The 22506-nt window shown below is 37.4% G+C and overlaps 1 protein-coding gene across 5 annotated transcripts in view; it reads left to right on the top strand.

Moving 5' to 3' along the window:
• The window catches only part of LOC145998800 (uncharacterized), a 321949-nt gene that overhangs the window by 218003 nt on the left and 81440 nt on the right, over positions 1-22506 (top strand). The window contains exon 1 of one of the 5 annotated variants that reach the window (XM_083135429.1): positions 20792-20960. The exons of the other annotated variants lie outside the window; for them this stretch is intronic. The gene's annotated coding sequence lies outside the window, so the exon portion shown is untranslated. Of the gene's footprint in view, positions 1-20791; positions 20961-22506 lie in introns of those variants that run through there. 5 annotated transcript variants of the gene reach the window in all.

Here is a 22506-nt window from a genome sequence, read left to right as displayed (position 1 = left end):
TAATTTATTTTGTCCGCTATCTTTAGCAAGTAACACTATTTTGAAATTTAATATATAAATTCATGAAAATTTACTGTAATTTTATATCAACTAACATATTTATTTTAACAACAATAACAAAATTGTACAGAAGTTCAAATAGCAGAAGAATTGTACTCTTAAATTATTAACTTTGAAAGAATTGTACTCTTAAATTATTAACTTTGAAAAAATAGTATTTTTAAAACATTAACTTTGTAAAAATTGTACTTTTAAAACATTCACTTTGAAAAAATTGTACTCTTAAATTATTAACTTTGAAAGAATAGTATTTTTAAAACATTCACTTTGAAAAAATTGTACTTTTAAAACATTCACTTTGAAAAAATTGTACTTTTAAATTATTAACTTTGTAAAAATTGTACTTTTACACCAGAAATAATCAAATATATGGGAAAAAAGGAGAAGTTCTGTTGCTCAGAATAATAAATGTTGGATGGAAGAAAAATAATTTTGTTACTATAGTAAATAATATTACAAGACACAAAACAAATAGATTCAGTAAACAAATAAAAACAAATAAGGAAATAAACAAAACAGCAATCAACAATAAAGTTAAAAAAGGATAGTCCTGAAGTCAAACAACCTAACTCAGATAACAAGCAGCAACAAGGATAAACAGAAACCAACATGGAATTCAGAAAGGGACATCAATAGCCACAGCCATAGCAAAAATAATAGATAGTCAAACAAGCTACCTCAGATATGAACCAGCAACATACCTCAGATATCTAGCAGCAACAAGGCATAGAATAGAGTAAAACAGGACATGCTTATGGAGAAACTCAACAACATAGGAATAAAAGGGACAGCCAACACAAATACGCTACATCATACATAGCCCCTGCGAATAGAAAATTAACAACATCAGCAGTAACTACTTATACCTGCTAGAACAACTAAGCGACTATAGTTAATCAGAAAAATACATATTTTCACGAACTAATTTACCTCTACGATAATAATACGGTACTAGCAGAATGCCAAGGCTTCAAAAGATAGCTCCCAGAACAAAGTACAGCGTGGAGTATAGGGTCACATGCAAATGATTATTCAAAGGAGCTTCGTAGATCAATAAGACAATAGCGATTATTCTAAGTACTGCAACTTGACAGAAAATAGGAAACCTACACAAGAACATCAACACAAAAAGGAAAGATACTTACTACCATTACAGCACCCACTCAATATCACAAAAGACCATGCAAAATATTCTACAACAATCTGCTTCATAACATAAAAAACTGTTAAGTTCCCTACTGCAACTTGACCGAAAATAGGAAACCTACACGAGAACATCAACACAAGAAGGAAAGATACTTACTTCCGTTACAGCAGGCACTCAATATCACAAAAGACCATGCAAAATATTCTACAACAATCTGCTTCATAACATAAAAAACTGCTAAGTTCCCAAAAAGTATCCAATCAATGAAAGAAAACTGGTTGAAAAGGGAGAACTCTCTACAGTCTCGCAGAATTATAGGAAAATAACAGCAAAACTTGGAAGCCTACACACTCAATAATGCTCAATATGCATACACTTCACATGCAATCCCCTGCAAAAGGCACATAGCAGACTCTCATCTGAACTTGGACACCAAAAACACCACTTTGGGATTACTAATACTCTATGTGCATTTACCAGAGTGTGGTCTTACATAATTGATTAAAACAGCAATATAGAACCAGATAGAATAGGAAATAGTAAAAAATAAGGTTTTTAACATACCAAAGTAATTAGTTTAGTTTGTTAATTATAAGAAACATAAGTTAATTACAAGAAATATAAATGAAATGCGCTAAATAAGTACAATTGTTTGGTTTGAAGGTAGTGAATATATCGAATTTGTGCAAAAGTTTGCATTATAACCAGTGAATTAAACAACGTTTGCATTAGAATATCCCAAAATAGCATACTTATTAGATTAATAACAAACTTTCTGATGCAGTAAAGTATTGACTAGGGCTGAATGATTCAATTACTGTAAAATATTAGTCTCAGATTGAAGTAAATAAAGTGTAAACAATACCATTTGTTTGTAAAATAGGGTTGTTAATTCCTCTGATAGCAGAAATATCAACTTGTTCCAGTAAATTTGAGAGTTTTAGCAATATTTGTCCTGAAATGGATATAACTGTAACGTGCCAAGTACAAAATATTTAAAAAACAGTACAGTATAACCTCAATTTTGAAAGCTACCAGTACTCTAGTGTTTCTACATAGGCGTCTGTAGTGGTAAAATACATCCAGTCCTTAAGATTTTTGGCCATCCATTCATCCTCAGCGTCACGATTAGTCACAAAAGCAAAAAAAGCGAAATCTTGTGGTTGTTATAATTTCTACTTTTCATGCAATCACCTACACTATAGTACTAAGTTTAGTGAATTTTGGCGTCTTCCTGATTGGTCTGTTAAAGTTAGTAATCAATAAAAATATGCTTACATAGAAAAAATCCTGAAAGAGTTGGATTCTCAAAAGTATGTACAATCAGTGTTCTTGCTACATTTAGCACCTAATAAAGTATAAATTGAAGTCTAGTTAGTGTGGGGCTGTAAAATGTTTTGGAACCTGTAGTTACTTGAAATAACAAATATTGGCTGTGTAACTGGTAAAGCACTCAAAAAAATCAACTTCATTTCCTCGTAGTACTCCCTGAAAGTGTTTCTTGCACGCTAATAAGACTCTGGCGTGTGTTCCTATGCCTCCTACTAGCCTCTGTAAAATTCATATTGACCAGTGCTTAACCATTCAACATGCTGTAGAGCCTAAGCTTTAAGCTTCAGTCAGCGGAATTTAGTTCTCAGGGACATATAGTGATTGTAGAATAAAAAAAAGCCTCAAATAATACAGCATAACAGATACAAATAACCCCTGGTGTTAATCAAACACTCAAAAAGTCAAGTAGTACTTGAAATGTACCCCGAATAAAAAACTATAAGAGTAAATAGCATGGTAAAAAAAGTTTGGCAGGTGGACTTAAGAGCCACGTAGTCATCTGCTAACATCGAGTTGTCCTGTGATTAGTCATTATATTGTTAAATTGTTATATTTGAGGGATGAAAGAAACAATATTAATAAACATGCAGTTATAGTACTCTTGGTAAAGGGGTTTCAGTGCCTAGAGACATAATAATTTTAGTTACAGTAAAAGTTTGGCCTCTTATAAGTGCAAAAAGTACAAATATTAAACATTTCATACAGTTTATCTAGAAAGCAAAAGCAAAAATACAATAACTGCGCAACATACTTAAAAAATAAGCAAGCCGTGATATTCTAGTGGGCCATAATAAGACTAAAATATACTCGAAAATACTCTGACATAAGGTTGACGGCTATCTGAGATCAAAATTTTCAAGCTTTCTCTCATGCATAAAGTGGCTCTAGGAATCACTAAGCCTCAATAAAAATGGAAACATGCAGTAAAAGCACTTGGAGAGTTGTGGTGATCACATCATATAAAAAACATGCAAGAACAAGAATATATGGAACCCTACTCATATATTTAGGAAACTTTACCTACCCTAACAGTAAGAAAATACCGAGGAAACTCTAAAATAAACAAACTTTCCTACAAAGCAAACCAAAAATACCGTAGTGGAAGTCAATAAACCCTAACAACAACAACAAGATTCAACAACTACATCAAAACAAAAAACAACAACAATAATAATAATAATAATAATAATAATAATAATAATAATAGTAATAATAAAGTTTGTGGGAACAGTTTTACTTAAAAGTACTTCTTCTTTAGTGATTAGAGAAATTCTTTAAATAAAGAACAAAACTCAAAGTTAAAAATTAATAAATATAAGATACAAAAGGCAATAAATAGAAAAAATTAATAAAAGAAGTTGAAAAAATTATCTTTGCAAATCTAAACTGGAATAAACACTCCTGCCAGAATAGATGAAATTGTGATATTAGAGTAAAAATGGAAATAAACTTTTAAAATAGCAAGTTAAAAGTTGAAAAATGTCTTTGTGAGTCCAAAATTTAATAAAAAATGTTGCCTGAATAGAAGAAATTGTGATATTAGAGTAAAAAAATGGAAATAAACTTTTAAAATAACAAGTTAAAAGTTGAAAAATGTCTTTGTGAGTCCAAAATTTAATAAAAAATGTTGTCTGATTAGTATAAATAGTGTTATTTTGGTAAAAATTAATATAAAGTTGTAAAATAAACAGATAGAAGTTGAAGAAACACAGTTTGTGTGTCTAAATTGCCATGCGAACTCTTGCTTGAATCGTTCAAATAGCGTTTTCTGAGTAAAAATACACAAAAAATGCGAAATATTGTCCCTAACAGTAAAAACATCTGGTCAATTTTACGTGAATCCTGATGTATATAACGCAATAATCAAATGGTCCGTGGTTCGCAACCCCGAAATAAGGGCAAATAGTGGCTGGCATCCACTTTAACTTGTAGATACTGGAACTGAATGTTCTTAGTTCAGCCAAATTCCTTACGGTTTTGGTCAAATAGTCTTTGCAATGTTACAAAAGGCGGCAGAAATACCGCATAGATTACTTCCACCAAATAAAATTGGAACCTCAAAGAAAATCAATACTCGTGTGTAAAAAATTTGGCGACACTTGCCTTCCATTCAACTTCGGAAGAAGACCAAGCGAAGGGGACCGTAACAATGGCGACCCTTTCTTCCCCCCGCGTATCCATGAACGCGCGCGGTTTGGGGGTGCCGATGAATGCAACCACATAACAGGTTCTTCCGTAACAGGTTAATATTATTAACATGGATTCCGCTCGCATACTTCGTTTGCATATAGAATACATCGTTCAATTTCTTCGCCATTAAAGCGAACATGTGTTATAATATCTTCTACCTCCGATCGAACGCGTCGACACCGGTTGAATTCGGGCAAATCCGGATCCTTAATTATACCAAATATGACTCACCACCGACGCCAAAATGGCCGGAATAGGCCGAAAATGTCTTTTGTACATTAATGGAAAAACCATTAATTCCAAGTTCCCACGTGTGCCTAAAGCACCCATGACTCATATCCGGCAGAAACGCATTAATAAAATACAACAATAGTGTTAGAATAGTCCGAAAACGAACTCCATAATAGTGTCTTTTGTACCTTAATGGAGAAACCATTAATTCCAAACTCCAACGTCAGTATAAATCATCTGTGACTCATATCCGGCAGAAACGCATATATAATATACAACAAAAGGTTAGCTTAGGTCGAAAACGGAATACATAATAGTATCTTTTGTGCACTAATGGAAAACCATTAATTTCAAACTCACACGTGTGCATGAGTCATCGATGACTCATCTCCTCCTCCACCCCCCCGACACGTGTCGCCACGTGGCGCTAGATTAAATAACAATAGCGTCACCCCTCGATAATGAATAAAAAACCCATTAATGTCAATTAAAAGGTCTATTGTTTGGTTTAATCTCGGATGGATTCTACTTCGCTTTTCTGCCACTTTTGGCTAATCACTACGAGTGATGATATGACATTGATGAAGGGACATTTACAAAGAACACCCATGCCCCGATCGGTATTCGAACCCTGGAGCTCTGGCGTCGAAGGGAGCTGTGCTAACACTCCGCAACGGAGGTCGGTGTAATTTCTTGAATTTCTAGTTAAAATTTTAATTTATTTAATTACCGTCATCTTCAATATTACAGCTTTTTTTTTCCTATGACAATATCTGTTGAAATAGCAGAGATCAGGAAGACAGAAGCAAATGTAAAATGAGAATTAACATAGAATTGGTTCGCAAATGTTGTTCACATTTCCCTGTTTCTCGCGCACTTTCAGATGTATTTTCTCTACTTTCCTTTTCAGTACGTAATTTGCGAACCCAAAATTCTGTTTCCTGAGAAATTTCCCTGTCGTAAACAACACAGCTCCTACGATACAAAGGCCACCGGGTAAGAATGGCAGAAGAGGGTGCCAGCCGAGGGAACGGCAAAGGCTCTGGGGTGGAGAGTGCGACCGATGGATTCTCTCCAGAAGGAGCTTACCCTTGCCACGGAATAACCGCGCCTGAGAAGCAGTGTTTCCTTCCCCTCCCGTCAAGGGATTTAAAGGGAGCCGGTGGAATCTCACCCTGACGTCACCAGATTCCACCAGCTGGAGAAAGTGGCTGAAAGCCTCTCGGACATTCAGCGGCAAACGTTTGAAAAACATTCGCGCGCTGGAAGTAAAGAAATATGTGAATCAAAGATTGATTGGGAAGAATATTGCAAAGAAATAAAAAACAACTTTTTTAAAAAATTATAGTCGGGTCATCTCCGATTACCTAGGTGACCCAGAGTATACGCCGCTGCTATACATACTAATGTCACTTCATATTTTGCTTTCATCAATATGTCCGTCATGGGCCTTAATGACAGCAGCGCAAACACGTGGCATGCGCTCTAATGTTTGTCCAGATAGGATGGTTGAATGTTACGCCAGGCATCGTTGATGAATTCCCATAGCTGTTGAGTGTTGCTAGGTAACTTCTTCATAGGTGAAGCTACGGGGTGTGCCGGGTGTGCCTAGGCACACCCTAATGGGCTGCTATATCAAAGAGAATTAAATACAGATATTTCAATAAGGGAGAAAATAAGCGGCAGTTTGTAAGAAGTTGAAAATGTCATTACTTGGTACAAACGTGTGCTTTATCGCTGATGAAACGGGTGTCTATAGATTTTCGATTTTTTAAATCATTGGAGAAAAGATATTTACTGCATTCTACTCTATACTGCATGCAGCGCCTTTCTTCTATACCTGTCACAAAAGCTGCACGTGTGAGAGAGATCTTTCTCCAAGCTTACCCAAGTTAAAACTAAATTAAGAGCAACTCAGAAGCAGGATAGATTGGAAGCCCTGCTCTTGCTATTTGTGGAACAGGAAAAAGCTTCGTCTATTGATGTAAATAAAGTTATTGATGAGTTTAAGAACATTGTACATTTTGACAGACGTCTCTTGTTATAGATGACGTGTATTTTGATGTATTTGTTTGTAACATTTCTGAACATTTTGTGTGTGTGTAATTTCTATGCAATTTGATTTTTTCTACTACATATATTCAGAAATTTTCAACACTGTCATTTAGTGAATTTATAATCCTTTACAAACATCAGTGCAGTTAAAGAGCCAAGTGATTGTGTTGCAAAATATGCTATTAAAAAGGTACAAGACCTCATTTTTTTTCTTTGTGCACACCCAAATATAAAGTTCTAGCTAGGCCTATGAACTTCTTCCTGATGTCCCTATCGATTTGGTCCCATAGCAGTTCAATTGGTGAAAGATCAGCAGACTGTGGTGGCCACGTCATGAGAACTAATGCCCCTCCTGTTGCCTTGCGTTCCAAATACTGTGTGCACAATTTGGATGTATGTTTGGGATCATTATCTTGTTGAAAAATAAACCCATTACCAACAAGACGACGACCAGAGGGGATGGCATGGTGCACCAATATCTGATGATACCCTTCTTTTACCAATGTTCCATGAATTTTATGAAGGTCCCCCATCTGGCTTCCGGCAAAACATCCCCACACCATTACACTTCCACCCCCATGTTTCACTGTGGGAACAAGACACACTTCTTTCATTCTCTTGCTGACCTTTCGACGCACAAAGGTTCGCCTATTGCTGCCAAATAATTCATATTTGGATTCGTTGGTCCAGAGTACCCGTTTCCAGTTATCCACAGTCCAACCGTGGTGCGTTTTAGCCCAGGCCAATCGTTTTGTCTTGTTCACACATCGTAACAATGGCTTTCTAGCATCTACTCTGCCATGCAGCCCTTCTTCAGGCAACCTATTCTTCACGGTTGACACAGACACAGGCGTCACTCTGCTGTTATTCAGGGAAGCAGCGATGACTGGTGCTGTTAGGTGCCTATTCCGTTTGCTAGTTACTGCAATATATCTATCGTCGGCTGCAGACGTTACACGAGCTCTTCCACTACGTGCACGGTCAGCATGACTGTTGGTTTTACGGTATCTGTTCAATGCACAATGAACACCAGTCTTGGAAATATTCAGTTTTCTTGCTATTTCGCGTTCCGAATAACATTCATTTTTCAGTGCACATATCACAGCATGCTGTAATCGCCTGTACCCCACAATGACGGGCCATTTCACACAGCTCCAATTACCTTGCACGCCTCACACACAATAATGGGCTCGCAATGTCGCCTGCATGAACAGCAACTGATCCTGAGCCACTGATAAGGATGTGCATGAGGCTGGCTACCGTACTGACAGGTTTCACGCACACAGCTGCAATGTTGTCAGCTTCAGCAATGCGAGGTTCAACCTAGACTACATTGCATTTTCCATGTGTATCATCGTCACTCAGGTTCAAGAGATCCTGTCTCTCGTAATTGCCTGACCACTTTTCTGCAAGAATTCGTTTTCACGTAATTATCGTACATAATAACTTGTCCCTGTAGTCCACTGCCGGCTTTTTTTTTATGCAGCTACCCTATTACATTTATTGTAAATGTCTAATTCTAAGGAAAGTTCTTGTCCGGACATATTCTGATATGACTTTTTCCTGAATATCCTGGAATTTCCCTTTAATATTTTTGGTTACTTTTCAGATTATTCTCCAGTTGTTCGCGACGATGAGGATAAATTTGAATTTGTGTTTTTGTTATTTAGCGGCACTTTCTCTCCACTTTTCGCTAATCGCGACGAAAGGATGAGTGATGATTACTTTAAATGAAGGGACACTCCTAGAGAACACCTATGCCCACGCTGGAATTTGCACCCGCAAACTTCGGAGGCGAAATCGAAAGTCGACCACTTAACGCCTCAAATATATGATGGAGAAGTAAATCGTGGCTTCTCGGGAAATATTCAAATAGCAATATTTCTTACAGGTAATATATTCTAGTAACTTCATTCTTGCGGGCTAACGAGGCTCTGGCATTTGGGCCAACAATCTGTGTATTACTCTGTATGTAGGTTTTTTGTTCTTTGTCTTATCCACATCGATTTGTGATCTTCCCTTCATCCATTTCATCTGCTCACCATTCATTTTCATCGTTGCGATTAGCCAAGTGATAAATTATGCATAAAATAAAACAAAAACCATACAAATGCAAAACAAAAATAACGGAACGAACATGCTGTTACGTCTTCCTCGGGATTCGAATGTAGCTTCCTTGTATTTTAGGCACGTCGCACTTATCAGATAACAGTCAGAGATTGCTTTTCGGTCGAATGATAGATACTTCTAATAATGGGAGGTAAATGCAAGCTGAGAATTATAATTTGGTCTTTTATCCATCTAAGTAAGATTATATTTTTCCTTGAGATTTTATTTGCAATAATATTTTAAGGTAAAAACTAATGCGAGGAATTAAAGAAAACCTTACGGCTAATTTCGACACTGTTGTAAGAACATACTTAATACAGTAATTTACTTTATATAAATATTACATTATCAATTGCTTTTCCTAATTAAATATCATACGATATCCAACACACACATAAAATTTGTTTTACTAAATAATAGACCTATCAGCGCACCTTTAAGGGTGCGTAATTAAAAAATAAGGCTTGCGAAGCAATACAAATATGAAATATTAAATATTAAATGTACGTTTTTTATTTTGTTTATTTTACTTCGCCTTTCTGCCACTTCTGGCTAATTGCGAAGATGAGCATGAGTGGTGAAATTGATGAATGGACGCTCACAAACATCCATGTCCAGGACGAAATTCGAACCCGGGACCCCTGGCGTGGTAGCGTTATGTGCTAACCACTCCGTCACGAAGGACGACTATTAAATCTACGTGAAAAGCGTATCTGCAGTATGTGTGAGACGATTCAAACAAAATTCATAAAGTGTCGGTATTCTCGCGGCACGTATCCAAATGTGTACTAATAAACCTTGTTGCAACAGCCAGCGAGGGCTAAGGCCTACCTGTGTTGCCCACGAGACGAGACTTTGGCCTGTCTCGTCTCGTGGAAATGCTGTGAAATGGTGTCTCGTCTCGAAAATAATCGTTTGTCTCGGGACACATGATCAATCTCGTCTCGTTTCGAATTTTTAAAAGCCTGTCCCGTCTCGTCCCGTGGACAACACTACTATTACCTGCTGCCGGCCTCTCTCCATGACCTGCCGAGGCGGGAGATCATTCAACCAGTTACGGGGTGACGTGTGGTCAGCACGACGAACCTCCAGTCGTTGTTGTAGGCTTTCAGGGCCGGGTCACGCTACTCATTTGTAGTTCCACAATTTCCTCACAATGGTGGGTGGCCACCGGCTCCATACACAGGCAGAAATCTCACGAGAAAAAAATATTAGGCTTACGGACCGAATGGCCACGGCGTTGGACTAAGTATGCACTAAGTTTTGAAAGAAAAAATACCTCCTGCGCATGCAACGATTAACAATCTCGGCCATTTATGAAGGTGGTGTTAGCATCACGTTCCGGCCCTCTCCTTTCACCCTTGGTGAACCTCAAAGCAGTTTTCATGCAGTGACGTTGCTGAGAAAATCCCACCAAGTCAGGCATAGTCAGATTATTTACCGACTGGACCACCCCGGCTTTTTAAAACACACATAAAATAAATTAAAGTCAGCAAAATAGTATTATATTTGTACGATATCTTTAAATTATACCTAGGTAATATAATAGACGTGTATATAAAATATTACATTGATAATACAAAAATTATTGATACAATTTTCTTCGCTTTGATAAGTATGCGTTACATTGAGTAGCTTCTTTAGGCATTATCTACATGACAGCAGTTCTCATTGTTTGACGACAATGTTGAAAGGATGTGCAAGGGCAAACTGTCTGTCATGTAAGTTGTGCATTACATTTTCAGCAATATTTCTCAACACACGAACATAAAGTAACTCAGTGCAGGTTTTAATTAGTGTTGGCTACGCACGAGATGTGTATTGTTTTCACAGACGATGTTTCAACTTCAAAGCTAAAAAGATATTATCTTGCTGTCAATATTCACTAACCAATAATTGGAAACTGAGTTACAATTGTGTAATGGGTTTTTGAAAGTTCCACATGTGATGATGCGGAAGGCGAGTGTGGAAAGAAATAAGTCCGAAGTTTGGAGGAACAAACTGAATAAATCCTGCTGCAGCAACTTAGTTTTTAGGAAGCGATGATTACTTTATTCCAGGCGAATTTCTTTTATTATTATTACACGTGGCTAACGCACAAACACAGTGATTTGTACTAACTGTACCGGCATTCGAGAAAATAAACCCATTTATTTCAAGCTTCCGTATACGCTAACGAAATAAGTTCGACTCTGTCCTCTTGATGACGTCATAGCGCATACAGGATCATGGGAAAAAATCTCGGAACCTCAGGAATGGCCTACCTATTAAAGGTACCTTGCGCTTGACTAACTTAAAATACACATTTATGTTATAGTCCTAAATCTCGCATGTAGGCTGTTCGAGAAGCTTCAATTAATCCAAAGTTGCCAGGTCTCACGTGGTAGCTACTCTGTTTTTTTTTTAATACGGTATTTTATCGTGAATGCAACTAAATATTGACATTAACAACAATGTCCACGTTTTACAGTGTGTTAAGTGAGGAACAAAACTGTTTCATCTATGTAGCATTCAATTTTAAAAATATTTTAAACACCTGTAAAAAAAAACATAGCCAGATGTTATAGCCTAAACGTGACACGTTCATCACGATATGTTTCTTTGTTAATTCAATATATATTTTCAGCCACTGAACAGATTTCTATACACAGTAAACAGAATGAGACGCACTGAATGAAAAGGCATAATTACAAAACACGCAAATAACCACAAACTATCGAACATCAAGTATCAAAATGTGTTTTAAACAAGTCTGAAAAAAACATGTTTAAAACAAACACTTTGTTTTAAACATGCCAACCCTGCAGTGAAAGGTAATTATTTTAAAACTTTTTAATACTATCCTTCCTGTTCACCTGATTTGATTGTAAAGTGTTTCTGAAGCTTTGCAATGGGAAACATTATTAATCTTGAGTTATTTAACGTCGCTTTTCTACCTTGTGGTTAATCGCGACGGGGAAGATGAGCTGGAGAAGGATGAAAGAAATGCATGGTAGCCTATCCAATTTGATGTCATCTGCCCATTGCACTGTGGGTAGTTGGCACGTGAGATCATCCAGTTCCTGCCAACAAACGATTAACTGTACCGTACGAATGCTGTTGCAACGGAAGTTGCTCTTCAGAACGCACAATGAGTGTCATTACAATCATTAAAGAAAACAGACGACGTTCGTGTATTTCTGATGAGTGATTAATGTCTACGCTTAATTCCATCCTGTGATTCCGATATTTTAAAAGTGGTGAAAAATGAGGAAAAAGTCAATAAGTTTGCTGCAACAACTTTGCAACGTCAGAAGTTATAATCATTTATGTTAAATGTTATTTCAATCAATGTCGTAGTAATATACAACATACATGTAAATGACTATATTGTAAACAATATACAGTATGTAACATTGTTATTCGTACACAGAATTTCCGAGGAATAAATGTCATATCTACTAGTAAATATCATTTTCATATGTACCTGGAAATTAATGTTAATGAAGGTTTCACCAACAAATGTCAATAACAATGTACAGTATGTTGAAAGTGTATAAACAGAGCATATAATTTGTGTGAAAAGAAAAAAAACACGCTGTTTCATGCGACATTGTTATTCGTACAGGCAAGAGTTTCAATCTTCCTCGCATACAGCCATACCATTTTTGTGGCTCCAAGAGTTCTTACCTTTGTAAAAGAAGTTATATACTATTAGAAAGAGAGTTGTAAAAGGGGGAAGGTCCACGTGTGGTGCTTGCCTGGGCGCTACAAATGGGGTGCCGAACAAGCAAAACAGATAAAAATAGATAAACATTAACGTCGTGGTGCCCTGTGAAATTACTGGCACCCTATTAAATTAAAGTTATTGTCAGTTTGAAAAGATATAGCTTTAGTAAAAATTGTCTTTCTTTTTGTATCTAGTCGGTTCCCTGACATAATGATATTTTTAAGTTTATTCAACTTTTCAGAGGAAGCAAAGGAAGTGTAAGCAGGCCCGTAGCTAGAGGGGGCAGGGGACATTGCCCCCCTGAGAGCCTGCTTTGCTCCCCCTCTGAAAAATACAGAACGCCTAGAATACTCACTAATCTTTACAATTACTCTAGCAACATAACAAAGACACTTATTGATTTTGTGATTTATAAACGTGTGGGAGATTCAGTATAATGTCGTATCAGGATTGGGAGGGAAAAATTTCCTTTTTGGTAATAGTGATTCATGTGGTAGAGAGAGGGAGTGGATATTTGATTTTTGTTATCGCAACAATGAATGATGACGTGAAATTGATGAAGAGACACTCATAAACAGCGCCGCAACCACAGGGCGGCAGGGGGCATTGTCCCCCCACCCTTCTGACCTTGGAAGGAAGTCCATTCTAGGGGAAGCAAACATTGAAGTAAAAAAAAAAACAAGACTAGGAGAATCTAAGAATAACAGGACAATTGGATACTCATGATGGAATTAGTTTTTATGAGATCCTTGCATTTTTCATCGAGACGGCCAAGGACACTTGCAAGGGGCAATTACCCCCCCCCCTCTCGATTTCAAATTTTATACAAATAAAAGTACATTTCGTAAAATTTTCTACCTCACTTCGCTCGCAATGCCTTCTATTCTTCATATAGTCCAAGTTCAGAGCCATAGCTATGGGGCGGTGGGAGTCAGCCCTGGGAGCCAAACGATCTATATGAAAAAAAAAATGTTAAAGAGAATGCCATGGTGCCCCGTAAAATTATTAGCGCCCTATTAAAACAATTTCTTTCTATGAAACTTAATATGAAATATTAATGATGACACTGTAATCCAAGAAGTCATTGATCAATCAAGGGATTCCTATTTGTTTGTCAGGTGTCAAAACATGTATTTCAACTATAATATAATACAATTCACACAATATTTTGCAAAATGGTTAACGTAACCAGTAGGCAAATATTGTCTGTAGTGATGCAAGAGTCTCCCCTTTGAAGGAAATAGAGTCCGTGGTGGACACCCATATTTTAGCAAGTACAAAAAAAAGTATTACAAATTTTTACATAGTTCATCAAAGTGTAGATAATATGTAACCATTATTATTTAATTAATTCGATTTTTCTTGCATAACAGAACACAGTGGTGTTATTGGATTCTCGTTAATTCCTTTCATTCCTTTGTGTGGAATAATCTTGCATACTGGAAACTAGAGGGAATCATTATGAAGCATGATTTATAAAGGGCTCCCTTAATCAGTTCTTCAGAGAGGCCCATTAATCGTCTATTAACATTATCAACCTGTAAATATCAAGTAGATACAGTCCCTATTAGCCTATTTATGTTAAACTTTATATTCTTTGCCAATCTGGAAAGGTCATTATCGAAAAAAATGCCATTTGATGTTGCTCGAAGTTTTTTTTTGTCCGTTGCAGTTTCAAGATATCATCCCTTTTCTGTTACTTATCTCTTTTGGGGGAGGTGTCAAGTGCCTCTGTGTACCCTGCTATATCTGTCAATGCGACCGACACAATATATTAAAAATTTGCCCCCTCTAGAATTGACTTTGCCCCCCCCCCCCCTTTACAAAGAATTCCTGGCTACGGGCCTGAGTGTAAGGAATTAAACATAAAAGAAATTTAATTTACATTAAGTCCCAAATTTATATCTGAACACAGGCGCACCAGTGAGGGCACGACGGTGCTTGCCACTGCCTGCTGGAAAACGTGGAGAGAGAAAATTTGTTTGGTTCATTGTGCTCCTTGTGTTGGACAGTGAAATAAATGCTATTCAATTTTTAAATAATTGAAAATAAAATTAAGCATTGCCTCAATTTTGAAGTGAAAATTCATTTTCTTCCTTTTGCAGTTAACATGCCATGCGTTTATTTGCACATGTTATTTCGTTTTCTTTTAAGGCAAAGAGGCACGTGACTCCTAATTCCCTAGAGTCTCTCATTTAGTATTTGAAAGATAAACTCTCAAAAGGGGCAAGCGTATTTTCCAAAGTTTTGTAAGGGTATAATGCATATGCATATTGCCTCCCCGATGGCGCAGTGGTAGCGTCCTCGCCTTGTAATCAAGGGATCCCGGGTTCGATACCCGGTGGAGGCACAAGTGGTTCGGATTCCACTTTAAACTGTAGGTCCAGTCCCGATTAGCCTTACTGTGCATAAAGTGGACTTAAAACACCAACTCAAATCAAATCAAAGCATATGCATATTATTAATTAAACATAGCGACAGTATCCCATGATGATTACTCTTTACAATCTTGCTTTGCTTGTTCGGCGTCCTCTTTACCTCACCACATACCCCCTGCCCCCTCCTGTTCTAACAGAAAATATGCATGTATAATTTTAATAGTTCTATGTAGCGAGTGAGTTCCAAATTCTGCTGGTGTTTTCAAATCTCTGTTTAAACGATGATTAACAAACTGAAATAAAGTAAATAAACTCGATATATTTAGAGCATGGCCATGAAAACGTTAAAATATAGTGGGAAGTTGGGATGCACGTTTGATAGATACCTGATATTGCTTTTGAATGAAATCGGTCAAGGAATTTCATATTGAAGTCTTCAACAAACGAGCAAAGCAAGATTGTAAAGAGTAAACATCATGGGATACTGTCGCTATGTTTAACTAATAATATGCATAAGCTGTTTGCAAAGAAATAGTTCTAAAAATTTTCTTGCTCGCTTTGCTGCCAGTGTCATAATTTATTTAAATCATATTATATCTGCATATATTACTACTACTTCAGACAGGCAAGTGCGCGCACACCCATGCAATGCATTCTCACTGATATTTCAATTGGGCACTCCCAAGTTGAACTCCGAGTTACACCTACGGCAAGAACGATACAAATACAGTTAAAATATTGCGCAAGTGTTCCTAATTTTTTTATAACTAGCTTAAGAATTGCATGAAATGATTCCTGGTAATAATATGTTAAAATTTTGTGTTTTTTAATGTCATCCCTTGTGTTTTGTCTAACGATTGATTAAATCAAGTACTGAACATTATCGGAAGGAAAGCAATACTCGAAACGTTAAACTGAAATGTTAACATTAATCTATTTTCCATTTTTTCCTGTATTTGACATCTTTATTCTTTTGAAATGTTACGTGAAGGGAAGGGAGGGAGGGGGGGTTAATCTCTAGAAACATCCTTGAAGAAATTGAATTAGGGTGAACATTTTTAAAATGGTCCAAAATATGCACTTAACTACCCCAAACTTACACCCCCCAAAATTTTACAGCACCCCCCCCCAAGTGAAAAATCCTGGATAAACCCCTGCCCCCTACTAAGTGTTCCTCAGTTACGACCATTAGTAGAAAATGTTGCTGGCAAGATGATGTCCGATCAAACTGTCCGACGTGCCTTGTGGAAGCATGGATATCATGGCAGAATACCACGAAAGAGGCCGTACGTAAATAAGGTGAATCGCAGGAATAGACTTTCATTCGCGAAAGAGCACATCCACAAGGACCAGGAATTTTGGGATAATGTCATATGGTCAGACGAGTCCAAGATTAATATATACGGGTCAGATGAGATAAATAGGGTCTGGAGAAAATCAAATAAAGACAATGATCACATAAACACAGTTCCAACAGTTAAACACGGTGGTGGGTCATTAATGATTTGGGGTTGTATGTCGTCCAGAAGTGTTGGTATCATCCAGTTTATTGATGGTATCATGGATGCGTATGTCTATTTGGACATATTGAAGAACAATGTAAAGCAGAGTGCCCAAAAAATGGACATGCCGCCTATCTACAGATTCCAACAAGACAATGACAGTAAGCATAAGGCGCGAGTTAACATGAATTGGCTAATTGAATGTGCCCAAACTACTACAAAACCAGCTCAAAGTCCAGACTTAGTCCCATTGAGCAATGGACATTTCCACTTTGACATGAAAAACGTTTTAAATCCATTCATTTTACAGATAATGACACAAACGTGAGATGTGCAAAATATCTCGGCGATATTTGTTTCGGTTCTCGAGAAACACGCCTTCAAACACCGCTGAAATTCACCTACTACGTCACGGATTTGAAAACGTCCTCTCCACAGACAGGAGGTCCTCTGACGTCATCACTTAGAAATGCGTGCAGGCGGGGCTTCTGCTCGTCCCGTCAACTTAGCATGAGCTGCGGAAGCGACAGAAAATTCACTTGTTACTGTGTAAAACAAGTTTCTTAAACTTCCAATGCAAAAATCGGTGCACCATTTCTTGGAGATGAATTATACCCTAGCAGTATAGTAGTATTTACTATAATTCAGCCACTCGGTAGAGGGTTTTCCCATTAGGGTGACAAAGCAAACCTTGTAACAGTCAATGGCTGAACACGTGAACAGCCTTGTTCATTGCGAATACATAGGTTAGTTCTGACTGGCAAGAACTTAATGTTATAGGAATGCCTTTTCTGGAATTACAGCTATTTTCGTCATAATATTTTCTTCACAAATTTTAAGATAATACTTTTAGAACACACTGGTTTACACGCCAATTTCTGCAATATAGGAGGTGATACGGTATAAAAAGGTACGGTGAGTTCTTAAATTTCCTGCAGTAAATGACAGTTTTCTTCAGTTAATATATATATTGCAAATTTTTGTATTTAGCCTACTTTTACGTCGCTTTTCCGTTCACTTTGTTTAACCGCAACGATGAGAACGCATGGTTAATTTATTATGTATCATCTCTAACATCACATTTCTTCCCACTTTTGGCTAATCGCTACAATGAAGATGAATAACTACAAGCTGTATTCGAAGTCGGGGTGCAGGAGTACACCCCCCCCCACACACACACACTACCACCAACTGCACAATCTAAGTATCACCCAATCTGCCATGATAAGAGACGAAATTTTTCTTCTGTCCCATCTCATTTCGAAAACATTCACTTGTCCCATCTCCTTTTATGAGACGAGACGGAACATGCCTCGTCTCGTGAGCAACACTAACATTAACAATAGAAGCATGCCTGCCCCTAGCTGTCCCCAAAGTCTCGAGCAAACATCCTCCCATGTAACAATTTCCAGTTCAATGAAATGTCACTCACAAGGAAACAGTCATGCCCAGGTCGAGAGTCAAACCTGGAACATGCGACTTCCTCAGATAAATCATGAATTTTGTGTATAATAATTACAACGCCAGTTCATTCCTGGTAATTCTGAATCTGCAGTTTGGTTTGCATATATAAGCAGGATAATATTTAGTTTTCGAGGGCTGTACCGTCGAAACGAGGAGTCAAATAATAATAATAATAATAAATATTAAGAAAGTTTTTTTTTTTGTATTTATAATGATAAGTCTCTGCATACGTTGTTAATTCTATATTTTTCTAGACTTGAGACGAGAACGAGAATTGCCCTCCCAAACCGAGACGGATGTTTATAAATTGAGACGAGACTGTCAATGAGACATTTACAAATCAACACGAGACAGACATTTACAACTCTCAACGAGAACGAGACCAAAGCTGCCATGTCTCGTCTCGATAGGATCCTTAGTGGTGAAGTTGTGAACCAACCAATTAATGCGTTCGGGGTAACGAGATGAGGCTACTTTTTTCGCAGTACAAAATTCAAAATAATTATATCGTACCATTTCAGTATGGGATATTGTTATACACATGGGCGTATATATAGTTCACGGGGGGAGGGATGGATCAACTTTTGGTATGATTAGAGTTGCTTTATTTCGTGAAAATCCAGGACACTGCTGGCCGGAAGCTTGTTGGGGAGCATGGGGAGAGGGGATGTTGGACCCGACAAAGTTGTGTGTTTGTAGTCACGAAGTATTGATACTTTTCTGTTCATCTTGTGTCACTACGTTTTTAAGAACCAAATTTCGTTAATATGATTCGAGGGGGGAAAACATAACTGATTTGATAGTCTCAATGCAGTTTCTTATCGCAGAAATTCCGAAACTATCAGGAAATTGCAGATATTGGTTTGCAGTCCCATCTGGTGTGTGGAATTACCGAAATTTCCTTCCCATCCGTATCCCGTCCTATACGTCTCTAATTTAAGAGAATGAAATAAGTCCGAAGGAATTTTTTATGAACAAGCGGATAGAACAAGGAAACTGGTAATTTTAGTGAACCAAAAAAAGGGGGATCGGACCCGTTGAATCCACCGTAAATGCGCCCGTGGTTATACACAATATTTCCTTGTAATAATTACATAAACTAAGTATAGATATGTACTGTGCAACTAATGTAATCTTCTCAGTGTATTTTCTCTTATCTGCACGAAAATATTTGATCATAATTTGCGCAACAGAAATGGAACACAAACTGAAATTGCTTTATGGAAAAGAAAGTTAAATAGGCTTTATAAATAAAGTGAAGAATGTGAAAATTCCTATTTTGCACTACATAGGTTACGGTAAATATTGATAAATATAGGCCTAAGTTTAAAAAATACTTTTGAGTGTCTGGTCAGCAACCAATTTTATAAGCAATATTTTTCGCATGGCCTGAGAACACACGCAGCTGAACCCTTTCATTTATCTTGCACGTGAGCAACACGGATATTTCATAGAAGAATGATCATTACAAAGCATAGCTTTCCTTTCTCCTATCGCTCCTTTGTCCATTATTTAAATCGGTACAGATTTGTAAAACTGTTGCACGTGTTCGCTCACCGTGGGCTACCCATCCGGAACTGGACGCTCGAAGCAGACGACAAACGAGCTCTCCCTAAGGAGTGACGTAGTAACATGGCGGCGGCGTGTTTTCAGCGCAACGCTAGCCTCGCAACTTTGGAAGTCTCGTTTCTGCCTTAAACTGGACGCAGAGAAACGCGAGAACTTGCAGGGGTCATTTTTCCAGGGTGTAGTTTTTAAATATGTTGTAAAAAAAATTGAGTGGAAATGTCCATTTTGAAGAGGCGAGTCCATAAAGCAGGTGTCAAGTCCAAACAAGAGTTGAAAACTGTTGTGCAAGCCGAGTTGAATAAAATAAGCTCTGAAACATGTCGGAAATTGGTTAATTCTATGAAGAACAGGTGTCAAGCAGTAATTAAAAGCAAAGGATACGCATCAAACTATTAGAACTTGCTCTGAATATATTTTTTTCTTGTATATTATTAAGTGTATGAATAGAAAAGTTTTACAAAAAATGGCATGTTTCTCTTTCAGTTTCATTTAATTTATTATTGTCATTGGTTATACAGAATATGCGCAAGATTTTATGTCCCTAATGCTATTAGCATAGAATAGTTCTATGATATTAGTTATTGAATTGTAAAGAAACAATTTCAAAAGAGAGTATTTCCTTTCAGATATTAAAGCATTTTCTTTGAAAATCCGTGTGTACGAATAAGAATTGTACATACTGTATAAAGTAAACATACATTGCTGTCTGTATTATTACAGACTAATGAAGTAAATAGCCTATTCTCTGGTATTATATTGTTCCACAAATTTTGTCTGACCAAAATAATTTGAGTTGAGTAAATAATTCGGCATAAAGGGGGGTGTTCTACATGGTTCTACCTTTTGGGGAAGTACGTCATAGACCTTGGGGGGGGGGGGTATAGGAGGCAGTATCGCGCCTTCGAAAAATCTAGCTTCTTGAAAGTTATTTTTAGCTTAATTTAACTTAGCTCTTTTATGCCGATCCAGTTTGGCAACACTTGCGCTTGTGACAAGTCTAATCTCTGATACATGCTCTGCCCACATTGCTTGTTGTAAACCTTGGTTGTAAACATGGACGATGGATATTTGAAGTTGTAATTTGGACATGTGCAAATGACATTTATATTCTGAAATGTGTAGGAGCATTCTGCGAATAAATGCATAGAAATGTTGGATGGATGAAAGAACTTACCAGTGCTCAAATCATATCAATGCGGGTTTGTTTACTTTAGGTAAATATTTTCGCACGTAAGACCTTGTGTGTACTGTATGTTAACGTGGGTAACAGTTTAGTATATCGGAAACACATTTCTTTATTTTTACAGAAGAAACTACTTACGGAAATGAGTTTGTCTAAGGTTTACAACGTCGAGGTATATATTTCAACGCGAGATCATGTATTTTTCAAGAGAAATATCTCACCGACGCACAATTGCCATTGTTTTCATTTGCCTCCCGTACCTAAACCGGATGCAGCGTACGTTTCATGACGTAACCCCCTGTCAGTGTTTCCAACCTCTTTTTTTTCACTATGCTTGCCTAACCTAACCTTATCAGAAATGGTTCGTAGGGCTATCCATGGATGGTTCGTGGGGCTACCCGTGGATGGTTCGTGGGGCTATCAGTCAATGGATAGCCCCACGAACCATGCACGTGTAGCACCACACACCATTGACGGATAGCCCCACAAACCAATCATAAATACACAAACCATTCATGCAAGGTTAGGTTAGGTTCTGTTAGGCTAGGCAATCATAGTTAAAATTGTCATGTTCTGGCAAAACAATGGCGAGTTTGGAAACACTGACCGGGGGTTACGTCATAGAACGAACGGAAAATTTGGTTCACGTAGTCGAACGTCATGGAGGCAAGAGCATTTGTGCATCGGAGAGACATTAATGTCGAAAAATACATGATTTACCGGCCGAATAAGTTGAATGAAGGGAGAAAATGCTTCCACGAGCTTTCAAAAGTCTACAGAAACTCAGTTCCTTAAGTAGTGGTAAATTTCCCGTATCTGGAAAACTCCTGAAATTCGCTATTTATGTCACTTTCCATATTCCTACTTACGTATTCTGCATTGAGAAACATTGCTGAAGGTGGCATTTCGCTTTTGTCACGGAAATAATCTATATTTTCGACGTATGAAGTAAGTTTTGTTTGTTTCTTTTTCCCTTCGGTAACACGCTAAATGGCGGTCACAGTTTCACTACCGTAGTCGGCATGCAGTGCTTCCACCCCCACTCCACCCAAAAATACCTATGTAGCCCCACAAACCATCGACGCATAGCCCCACGAACCATTTCAGGTTAGGTTAGGTTGGGTCACGTGTAGGTTAGAATAGTTAAAAATTGGTTTAGAAACAAAAATGCGTAGCCCCACAAACCATTTGCGGAAACGTACCTTCTTCAGTTACAAAAACACGTGTTTGGAAACACTGACCGAAATTACGTCATCACACACAAGCAACATCTGGCTGGAAGGAAATGGATGCAAGAGCTTTCGTGCATCGGTCACACATTTATATAGAAAAATCATGATTTACCGGCAAAATTCATTGAGCGATGGGAGAAAACACTTCCCCGAACTTCCACAACTATAAACAAACTGCATTGGGTAAGTTTGAAGAAATCAGTTCTCCGGATATGGGAAATTTCATGTTCATGAGAATGTGCATTAAATATGCTTTTTGAAAGCCACATATTTGAACCATTTTACATATTTCACTATGTATTCCACATGTTTATGTACATATTTTATAATTTAATGCTACTGTAA

Source organism: Lepisma saccharinum, chromosome 1, assembly GCF_977018435.1.
Source record: "Lepisma saccharinum chromosome 1, izLepSacc3.1, whole genome shotgun sequence".
NCBI lineage: Eukaryota > Metazoa > Arthropoda > Insecta > Zygentoma > Lepismatidae > Lepisma > Lepisma saccharinum.
This window is presented reverse-complemented; position numbering and strand designations above follow the sequence as displayed.